At 46.1% G+C, this 10810-nt stretch overlaps 1 protein-coding gene across 4 annotated transcripts in view; it reads right to left on the reverse strand.

Moving 5' to 3' along the window:
• TCAIM (T cell activation inhibitor, mitochondrial) overlaps positions 1–10810 on the reverse strand; it is a 448473-nt gene that overhangs the window by 41815 nt on the left and 395848 nt on the right. The window lies entirely within an intron of this gene.

Consider the following 10810-nt stretch of genomic DNA (forward strand, 5'->3'; position numbering starts at 1 on the left):
CCGCGCGAGGCGGGAATACCGTCGAGGCTGCGGCTGGTGCAGCTTCGTATTTTGCATCGCTCGTACTACACCAGGAGCTTACTACATAAGATGGGCAGGGCGCTACACCCCTTCTGCTTGCGAGGTTGTGGGGAGGAAGGAACCTTTTATCACACTATCTGGGAGTGTCCTGTCATCCAAGACTTCTGGAAGCGAGTGCTGCGTACAATGTCGCAGGCATGCGGGGTTTCGTTGGTGCCGGAGCCTCGGCGATGTCTGTTAAATGTGTGGGAACCCAATGATCTCAATCGTCAGGCGCAGAGCTGGGTAACGTTGGGGATAATGACGGCCAAAAGGAACATAGCCCAAAAATGGGGAGCAGTGGGGGTGCCGTTGCTGTCCGTATGGAGGAGAGATATGGATGTAGCCATGTTCGCTGAGCGATCAGTATTTATCAGGCGGGGATGTCCTCGCAAGTGGGACAAGGTTTGGGGGGCATGGAACAAGTATACGGGGGAAGATATGTGACCCACCATCGTTTTCAGATGAGGACTCCCCTGATTCGGATTGTTGAGATGGCCTGTGGGGCGGTGGGGAGCTGCGGTCTGTATCAGTACAATGGAACTGGGGTTGGGTGTGGAATTGTGCAATTGGGTGCTAATTGGTCAAAGGATCTGTGCGCAAGATTTATTTCAGTGTCTTTTTGTTTTAACTGTTCTGAAAACAATAAAAATTCTTTTTAAAAAACCCAAAAAACAAAGAAGAGACATCAGAATCTCTCACTCAGTCCAAGGTCTTGGGGCACCAACTTGCATCTGGGAATCCAGACGATGAAGCTGTCATTGCTCGTTCCTCTTGATGTAGAACACCAGATTGGTCAGGGAAACCTACTTTAAACATCTATTATCCACCTTTACAAGTACGCAACCACAATACTCAACTCCCTTTTTCTCGCCTTCAATCTAGTGACACGGGGAGAGTAGCTTTTGAGGCATAGAAGGTCATAATTGATCACAAGGTTACATTACTTCCGAGTTTTTTTTATGGACAGGTTATAATGAAAATGGATTGGTTTTACTGTAAGGTTCATGATACATTTGTATTCTATTTGGAATCAATTCTCCTTTATTGCCTAAAAAAGAATTAAACCACAAGAAGATTTCATTGTGAATAGCTGAAACCCGTTTCAAATCAGTTGGATGCCTAACAGCAGAGATGCTGACAAGCAGAAATAAAAGGCCGAGCTGTCTTCTTGAGTACCACAAATGTATTGCTTGTGGTCAGTGTACGCAGGCTGAGGAAGGAGCTAAGAGTCCTAGGTTCAGCGACGTGCAGAGGCCCACAGAATTCGGAGGTTCAGCGGTGACAGCTGGGGGAGAGAGGACTGGATAGTGGTACGGGGTGGTTGTGACCCAACATGCTGCCTAAGAGTAGAAGAAATCGGGCCACCTGAAAAGCGTTAATCGTTGAAGAAGGCTACCCAGTGCTGTCAGGTTATGCACAGCGACATAGGGACAGAATTACACGCACACAAAACTGAGAGTGATAGATTGGAAGAAGAACAGAATGATTACTAGAGTATGAGAAAGATTATTTGGCAGATGCAGCAGACAGTGTATGCCTAAGCACAGACACAACAAATCCCTAATACCGAGGTTTAAAAGTAGATCTTCATGAGATTAAAAGACCATAATATGCATTTCACCTGGCTGAACTGTGCTGCCCCTTATGGCCTTGTCAAGGTCCAGACACAGTGGAAGTCGTTCTTTAGTACCCGAGTAAAGAATGGTTCCTCTAAGTAGCCACAGTATCCCCCTGCATTAAGTTTCAGTCAAATGCCAAAAACCTCTTTGGCATTTGACTGAGGGCGAAGCCCAAAAAAAAAATACGAACCAAACCACCTTGAAACAAAGTGAAAAAGATCCTTAAAAGTACAGAAAAATTCAACAAGATCTAAAGAAAAACTAAGGACAAAAATGACAAGTGTTGATGAACGAAACAAAAAAATGGGCTTTGAATGTGTCGCATCCAACAACAGAATCAGCTTCATATACACAGGAAGTGGAATTACAGTGAGAAAGCTGGAGTCCCACTTCATAAAGAAAATGGAGGACATTGAGAGAGGAATGGCAGCCATCTTGAATTGGGTTATACGTGTGGCTCATCACGCCCCTTCCTTGCTGCTGCTCCTGGGGAACATGATAAGGACATGATAGGGTAATGTCCTGCAACCCTGCTACAAAAGAACCCGGCAAGGAAAATCTTGTGGGCCGCCACAGGTCTCAAAGCAGTGGGACAGGGCTACAGGGAGCTGGAGGAATCCCCTAAAATGTGGCAAGCTGCGCCCTTTACAGACATGCTTTTGACCACGCAGTTTTCACACGAGCTGTTCCCACCGACATCACTGCCATAGAGGAAAACTATTGCCCCACAACATCAGAAGTCGGCACGTGGCGAGGATGGGAGCTGTCGGTCACAACAAGCCTGCTGCTGAAGAAGCACACTTTGAAGCTCCAGGCTACATGTGAAGTGCTACGTAACAAGGCAGGAACAGACTATCACAGGTATCCAATCGCTCAGCAAGTCAACAACTCATGGGTATCCCTAAATAAGCATTTTCAAGGAAAAGTCAGGACCCGGAGGCACACTGTGACTGCTGAGTTGTGACAGCTATCCATTGACTACATTTGAAGTCCTTATCAGTAGGTCAGTGGCAGAGGGTACAGTTATTGGGAAGCTGCAGTAGCAGGGTGGCTACCACCATTATTTGATGAGGGAACAGAATGGTAGGGACAGAGGCATTCATGCACAACACAATGTGGACAGTGTTCCCTCATCCACATCACCACCACTACATAGTGAAATGATGATTGCATTCAGAATAAATACCTGCCTCACAGAGGTGAAGCTGCTGAAATGCTTTCAAACTGTAAAGTCGGAAGTGCTGCAGAAAATAGACAAGCTAAAACATAGCCTCAGCCAGTCAATTAAGGAAACACAGAAAGAATTACAAATAATTGGATGATGAACAACTATTAATGAAGTGATGACTGAAGGCTAGATTCACCAGATGACCATAGAGGAACAGGGGCAAGTACAAAGTCCTTGAAAATTGGTCCAGGCTAGACAACATACACATCTGGCAGAAGTGCAATTCTATATTATTTGTTTAGCTACTAAAAGCCATTACAAATAGCAAACCATGATAAAAAAGGACGGACAGGAGTTCAAAATGCAAAATACAATTACAATGGTTAATAAGGTCTTTGCTTATGAATAAAATGAAAAAAATGACTAAATTGATCAACATGCAACCGGCAGGACACCTCTTGGGAATTAAAGCCAAGGGAAGAAGGCAGTCATAGTTCAAAGTGCTGTATGCAAAAAGAGAAAAACAGAAGTAAGTATAAAGTGCATTGGTTAGGGACCTTAGCAATGGCTAAGGATCAGTGTGTGGCTGGGGCAATCAAAGTGTGTAGATTACTAATAGAAAATAACCATAAAATGTTCAAAGTCACCAGAATGCAACGCAGTAAAAACATTTTTACATTATTGAGATAAAAAAGTTAGAATTACTTTAAAACCTCTCAGGGCTATTCGGAGTCATAACCATTGCTGTGCTGCTCCTAGCAAATGCCCTGGCTGTTTCGCAGCCGTCCCGGTTTGCAAAACATGTGCTGTTATTAAAGTCTGTCCATGTTTCCGAAAGGGTTCTGTAGCTTCTGCTTGAGCGAGCTGATGCCTTAAAATTTACACAAATTTAGCACATCTCGCCAACACCGAGGGGTCATATTATTAAAACAAATAAACGATGACTGGTTTCAGTAGCGGGCCCCCTCAGCCAAGAAGACCGGTTTAAGCAAAAGTCTCCTTTGATAATCTAGGGCAGGGCAGCTACATAACAGATGCGCCCATGATTCCTGTTTGTTGTGGCACAGCCTGCTGGCACTGATGTCTGTAGGCCCCGCACAGGCTGGGTTGAAATCCTTTATTGGTAGACCTAGTAATCTCATGGGAAGAATCTGACCTTGTGTTTCCGCATTGATGTCGTCCATAAAATAAGATTGTGGTTTCTTCACGAGGTAGGAGTCATTCAAAAGCTGTATTGGCGCTAAGTTATCACAACATGCCTAGGAGGGCTTCTTAGTAACCCTGGGCGGACAACTACGCTACGCTCGCGTAGTTTGTGCTACTTCACGCTATGCGAATTGCACGTAGCACAGTGCAAAATCGCGTAGCGTAGTTGGCATTTTTTGCTCGCTTGCGGTCCTCAACGTCAACTTGTCGACCGCGAGCGAGCAAAATGACATCCTGGCGAGACTTTTTCCTCGTTCGCGATCAGCAACATCAAGTTGCCGATCGCGAGCGTGGAAAATAAACCTCCCAGTGAGATTCTCAACGCGGGGAGGTCAGGTTTCTCATTGCGAGTGGTTGTGTATGCTCGCGACGAGAAACTACCAGTCCGCGTTGAGAAATCTGCCGCTCGAGTAAAAATCTACTCGAGCGGCAGAAAATGACAGCTCGCACTGTGCAAGATGCCGTTTTCAATGATTGCACAGTGCGGACAAGCATCCGGCACTGCGCAATCATCGCGAACAGCGCACTACGCGTAGCGCTACTACGCGAACTACGCCCAGGGTTACTTTCTAGAGGCTGTTCTAAGAACGGATTGAAGGAAGATATTGACTATAATATGAAGACAAAATGGTTCTGTAGAACAGGGGCAAAATGAAGAAACTTGGAAATCCCAGAAATATTTTAGTTAAATGTCATTCCTTTGTGGTCAAATAAAATGTAGAGAGTGTATTTGTCCCATTGATTCTGTTAACGTTGTAAAAGGAGCAGGAGCTAATGACAGTGGGTTGTGACTATGGCCCTACTGTAGATGACCCGCTTACAGGCGGAATTAGCAAGTTATCAATCAGTGGTGCTTTCAAGAGGTGATTTTAATGTTGCTTTTAAAGAGATTGAAAGGGAATCCACACACAACCTTTTCTCTGGCTAGGTCTGGTGGATATTTGGCAAGAATTGCACGTCAGTGTCTTGGGCTTCACCTATTGTATTAAATAATATAAAAATCATGTCCAAATTAAGTACTTTCTCTCGTGTGCATTACATAAATGCTCAGGCGAAGATTATTCCTCTGGTTCTCTCGGCTCATGCAATAATTTCCATCAAATATACAAAGATTAGCCAGAGAGAAAATGTATTTAAAATTAGATTTAAAAAATAATGTAAACCAGCAGGCTGTCTTCCAAAAGTATTTTTAAAACGATGAGGGAGATTCTTGGTCTGGGAAGTTACAATAGAACAGCTTACTAACAATATGAGACAGGTAAGAACTCAAGCAAATGGTAATCAGGAAGTAGTACCAGAAAGTTTGCAGTGATCCTCTTAAAGTTCCACCAAGACCTATATAGAGAACAGTTCTAACCATTTGCTAATGAGATGGATCATTTTTAAGGGCGGACGTAACTTGTGTAATTCAATGTAGCGCAATGACACGGAATTACCCAAAAATTCTGCGAGATTACACATACTTACATGAGAAAAGTAATTCTGCGCTTAGCACTATTTCTTAAAGCGAAAGTATCCCTATGTGTCCAAAATGGACACAAATAGCAATTGCAACCAGCTGCTCGCGCTCGCTAAATGTGCTGTTGGGGTAGATTTTCACCCACCTTACCACCAGTATTTAGCGCTATTTTCTTGTTGCAAAATGCCCCCACCCTTGCATCCAAAATAGGTGTGAGAAGGCATTTTGCACTAAGAAGTTGCGCTAAATGGGCTGTTCTGGTAGAATTTACCCCCATCTCACACCCGGGATCTAGCGGTATTATCTTAGTGCATAAGGCATCCTCATGTCCAAAATGGATGCAAGGATGTATTTTATGTTAAGAAACAAAGCTAAATGCAGCAGAACACAAATAGTGAAGCACAAACGCCTGCTCACACTTGCTAAATGTGCTCTTGTGGTACGATTGTTTTCCACCAAATTACTCTTAATCATGCGAGCAGGCGTAATGGCTTTATTATCGGTAATTCCGTGTCAAAGAGCAATGCGGAATTACGGAAATTACTCCGATTACACCACCGTAATTAAAATAATGCCCGGGCCTAATAACGTTTTTAAGTAAGCTCGTATGGATGCAATGACTCCTGAAGAACAGGCGATATTAAGCAATCCTTTTACTGAGGAAGAAATTAGGGAAGTAATTAAGTCTGTTACTGCCACCAAGACCCCAGGTGAGGGATTCCTGAGCAAAATATATATACATTTTGGCAAGCTGCTGAACACGCAGTTACAGTGTGCATTAAACATTAGTTGTTTATTAGGTCTCGGCTACAGACAACTTTAGCTGGTAGACCTTGTGTTTCCAATGCAAAACATATATTTAGAGACGGCTTTGGGTCATACCCTTGCTCATGATTGCACAGCTTAGTTGTGTTATCTCAGTTGTGGCTTTCTTCCAATTCCAGTGCTTGTCATGCCCAGGAGCATTTCGATCTCACTATATTCGAATTGGAACAGTTCTTTCCCTCCACTGCTTACTTGATGCAACACTTATTACTAATGCATGAGAGACTATAATACATCTAAGGGGTATAGTCATACACCAGACATTCAACTTTTCATCACATTTTCATCCTCTAGGCAAAGCCATAATTTGTTTAACCTTTTTCAAGCAGGAGGCATCTTATTTAATTGTTTTTTCGGCACTCCAGTGCTCGCCTGACCCTTAGATGGACACTCCATCAAACAATTTCACAACAGGCAACTAAAGACCTACGGTTTCATAGACTTCAGCTCCAGTATCACAGGTGCTACTTGAAATAGGGGAATCCATTGCCAAAATGGTGCCCGGAGGTTCACAAGAGCAGGATTATACAGTTTTATCATTTTTCTTCATGTGGTTTCATTTTCCTTCATGCAGCCTGATGGAACGATGAATTTAAAAATGACACATAGCTTGAACAAATCTTTAAGTCAAAACTTGTTTCATCATATGCATATGGCCAATCAGGACTTTCCCAAGGCTAATCCTCATTCCACTGAGTGGTGGACGGGTTACCGCCCTGATACATCTGTGAGATACTCTTTTCATAGGGAGTTGGCTTAATGATATTGCTGGGCTAACGGTAAAGATTGGTCTTGTCGAGATCAGGCGTTGATAGTACACATGGTCTATCTAATTTGTGTTTATTTTATATATGTGACAAGAATCTGGAGATTACACAGTGCCCACACGTATTTTAGTGTTTGCATAACGTAGTACTGGAGAGAAATAATGTAACACATAGTTAAGGTAAGTACATATGTAGTAGCAATACTTTATCGAGATTATTTCTTTCTATATTGGAAGCTATTTTTTTATTATGTACACATACCTTTTTAGGGATAAAAAATAAGTTTGTAGCTTGTGTATACATTTTGTGTAACATTTCTCAAGGGATAGAAAACGTATCTTTGTGGAGTGTAACTGATATACAATTCTTGTAAATGGTTAAAACAAAGTATTTTTGGGGGGACAGAAATAAATGTGAAAGACTTACTAGACTAACTGAAGTGTGAAGGTGATTGTCATGAATGAAAACTAAGTGTAAAAAGGGCGTATTACTCATGGTGATTTTGCGCATATTATAATTGTGTATGTTGCAATATTTTTTGGCTATGTGAACAATTTGTAATTGTTTATTTGATATTGTTTTTTCACCTTAAGGAAGTCCTGATTGGTCATATGTCTAGGATGAAATGCGTATTGGTTAAAAAAAATTCAAGCTGCATGCAACTTCATCCATCAATAGTATGAAAGCAAATGGAACTGTATAAATGATGTTGATGGCATGCATCAATGAATGAATGATTTAGTGAGCATTATAAGTGCTGCTAGCATCCGTAATAATTAGGATGTACAATTAGAGGAGGTAAAAAAAGGACACTATTAGATTTTCTCTTTGTAGACTGTGACAACCTAACATGGTGATGCAAACTCACATGGCTTGTGATCCAATCGCGGTTTACCTTGGTCTTTCTAGTATCTCCAAACGTATTAGACAAAAAGTATATGTCTCCCTTTTCCATGACCCAATGGACCTGTGAGTTTTTTTTTTTTCCATACCCACTTGAGTGCTCACCTCCAACTTCCTGCAACCCATCATACTTCATAAATCCTTGCTCATGCTGTAAATAGCATAGCTTTCTATGAACCTTTGAAGGATACTTAATTTACTACCTCTACGAGATGGCAGGAATCAAAATTTTGACTTGCAGCTCTCTCATGCCTTAGGGCGGAACATTTAAGCCACTTAGTTGTCCTCGCAGCCACAGCACGTGTGTTTTTCCTATAATCATTTGAATAACAAGTCATTGTATTGTCTGTTTCTTCATTATCAAATATTCATGTCCACAGTTTGTAAATCCATACAGTTAGACTGAGGAAATCCATGTATTTAAAGTTCATCACAATTGTTTATGATGAGTTATGTAATGTATTTAAAAGAAACACCACATCCACATACATAAGTCAGAAATATTAAGAAATATAGTATAGTCAAAAGAAAAGGAAAAGATAAGTGTTTTTTTTGTTTGTTTTTTTCAAACCACCACTGTTCCCTGCCAGCTGCCACTGATGCTTTCACCATTCCATCAAAGGAGAAAGTAAATGCATTAAGTTCTGTGTTTCAGTGACTGGCATCCCTTACCATCCTGCATATACAGGCCAAGTTTGAAACCTCAATTAAGAGAAGAGGTGCTTCTAGCGGACCTCAAGTTTCTAGCGGACCTTGAGCAAGACTTCAGTAAATGCCATTCATACAGGCCAATCTCACTTATTCACATGGAGGACAAAATGCTTGATAAGGCCCAGCAACCAGACTGGTTCCCAAAATTACAACAATAATATATCCTGATCAGAATAGCTTCATACCTCACCGATCTACCAGACACAACCTGCAAAGAGCCTCACCGATCTGCCAGATACAACCTCAACTGAGTAAATACACACAAACTACTAGAACCAGCATCTTTAACTATTAACAGATTTTTAAGGAGGCCTTTGATTCTGTGCCTGGAATGACCTTTTCCCAATCCTGCAAAGAATGAACTCAGGTAATCGATTTATGTCATATATTGAACTTCTGTATGGTGAATCCCTAACTAGAGTGGGAGTCAATGGTGCAATGTCCCTTCTGTTTAAGTTTGAACAAGATGAATAACAGGGATGTCCTCTTTTATTCGCTTTGACCCATTAACCTCTGGTGACATAGATATGCTGCGATGGTGTGGTCAGGAACCAGAATGGAACTATGACATTCATGACCATATATCCCTATAACTCAGTCGATGTATTTCTCTTTGCAAGATATCCACGGTGAACAGGCCAGCCACTGTTGGAAATTCTAGACATTTCTAGAAGTGCCTCAGGACTGGTATTTAACTGGGACAAATCTGTAATACGTTTCTTATTGTATGTAGGGGTGGGCGGAAAATTCAGTTCCGCCAGCGTAGAATAAAAAAGCAAGCCACCCCGGCTCACGGGCCCGGTCCTTGCTTCTGAAAGCAGCCAGGCCGGGGAGCCTCCTCCGGGCACACGGAGCCTAGCAAGGCCCGGGGAGAGCCTCCCCGGGCCCCGGTGGACCCCCGTCCCCAGCGCCCGGACCCTCGGCTGGCTTGCGGGACAGGGGGCTCCCGCACCCCGGGACGGAGCTCCAGCACCGGGCCCAGCTTCCTGAACCCCCAGCCAGGCCGGGGAGAGCCTCCCCGGGCCCTGGTGGACACCCTGTCCCCAGCGCCCGGACCCTCGGCTGGCTTGCGGGACAGGGGGCTCCCGCACCCCGGGACGGAGCTCCAGCACCGGGCCCAGCTTCCGGACCTCCAGCCAGGCCGGGGAGAGACTCCCCGGGCCCCGGTGGACACCCTGTCCCCAGCGCCCGGACCCTCGGCTGGCTTGCGGGACAGGGGGCTCCCGCACACCGGGACGGAGCTCCAGCACCGGGCCCAGCTCCCGGACCTCCAGCCAGGCCAGGGAGAGACGCCCCGGTGGACACCCTGTCCCCAGCGCCCGGACCCTCGGCTGGCTTGCGGGACAGGGGGCTCCCGCACCCCGGGACGGAGCTCCAGCACCGGGCCCAGCTTCCGGACCTCCAGCCAGGCCGGGGAGAGACTCCCCGGGCCCCGGTAGACACCCTGTCCCCAGCGCCCGGACCCTCGGCTGGCTTGCGGGACAGGGGGCTCCCGCACACCGGGACGGAGCTCCAGCACCGGGCCCAGCTCCCGGACCTCCAGCCAGGCCGGGGAGAGACGCCCTGGTGGACACCCTGTCCCCAGCGCCCGGACCCTCGGCTGGCTTGCGGGACAGGGGGCTCCCGCACCCCGGGACGGAGCTCCAGCACCGGGCCCAGCTCCCGGACCTCCAGCCAGGCCGGGGAGAGACTCCCCGGGCCCAGGTGGACACCCTGTCCCCAGCTCCCGGACCCTCGGCTGGCTTGCGGGACAGGGGGCTCTCGCAACCCGGGACGGAGCTCCAGCACCGGGCCCAGCTCCCGGACCTCCAGCCAGGCCGGGGAGAGACTCCCCGGGCCCCGGTGGACACCCTGTCCCCAGCTCCCGGACCCTCGGCTGGCTTGCGGGACAGGGGGCTCCCGAACCCCGGGACGGAGCTTCAGCACCGGGCCCAGCTTCCGGACCCCCAGCCAGGTCGGGGAGAGACTCCCCGGGCCCCGGTGGACACCCTGTCCCCAGCTCCCGGACCCTCGGCTGGCTTGCGGGACAGGGGGCTCCCTCACCCCGGGACGGAGCCGCACCCTGGGACGGAGCTCCAGCACCGGGCCC

The sequence above is a fragment of the Triturus cristatus genome, chromosome 10 (genome assembly GCF_964204655.1).
Source record: "Triturus cristatus chromosome 10, aTriCri1.1, whole genome shotgun sequence".
Lineage (NCBI taxonomy): Eukaryota > Metazoa > Chordata > Amphibia > Caudata > Salamandridae > Triturus > Triturus cristatus.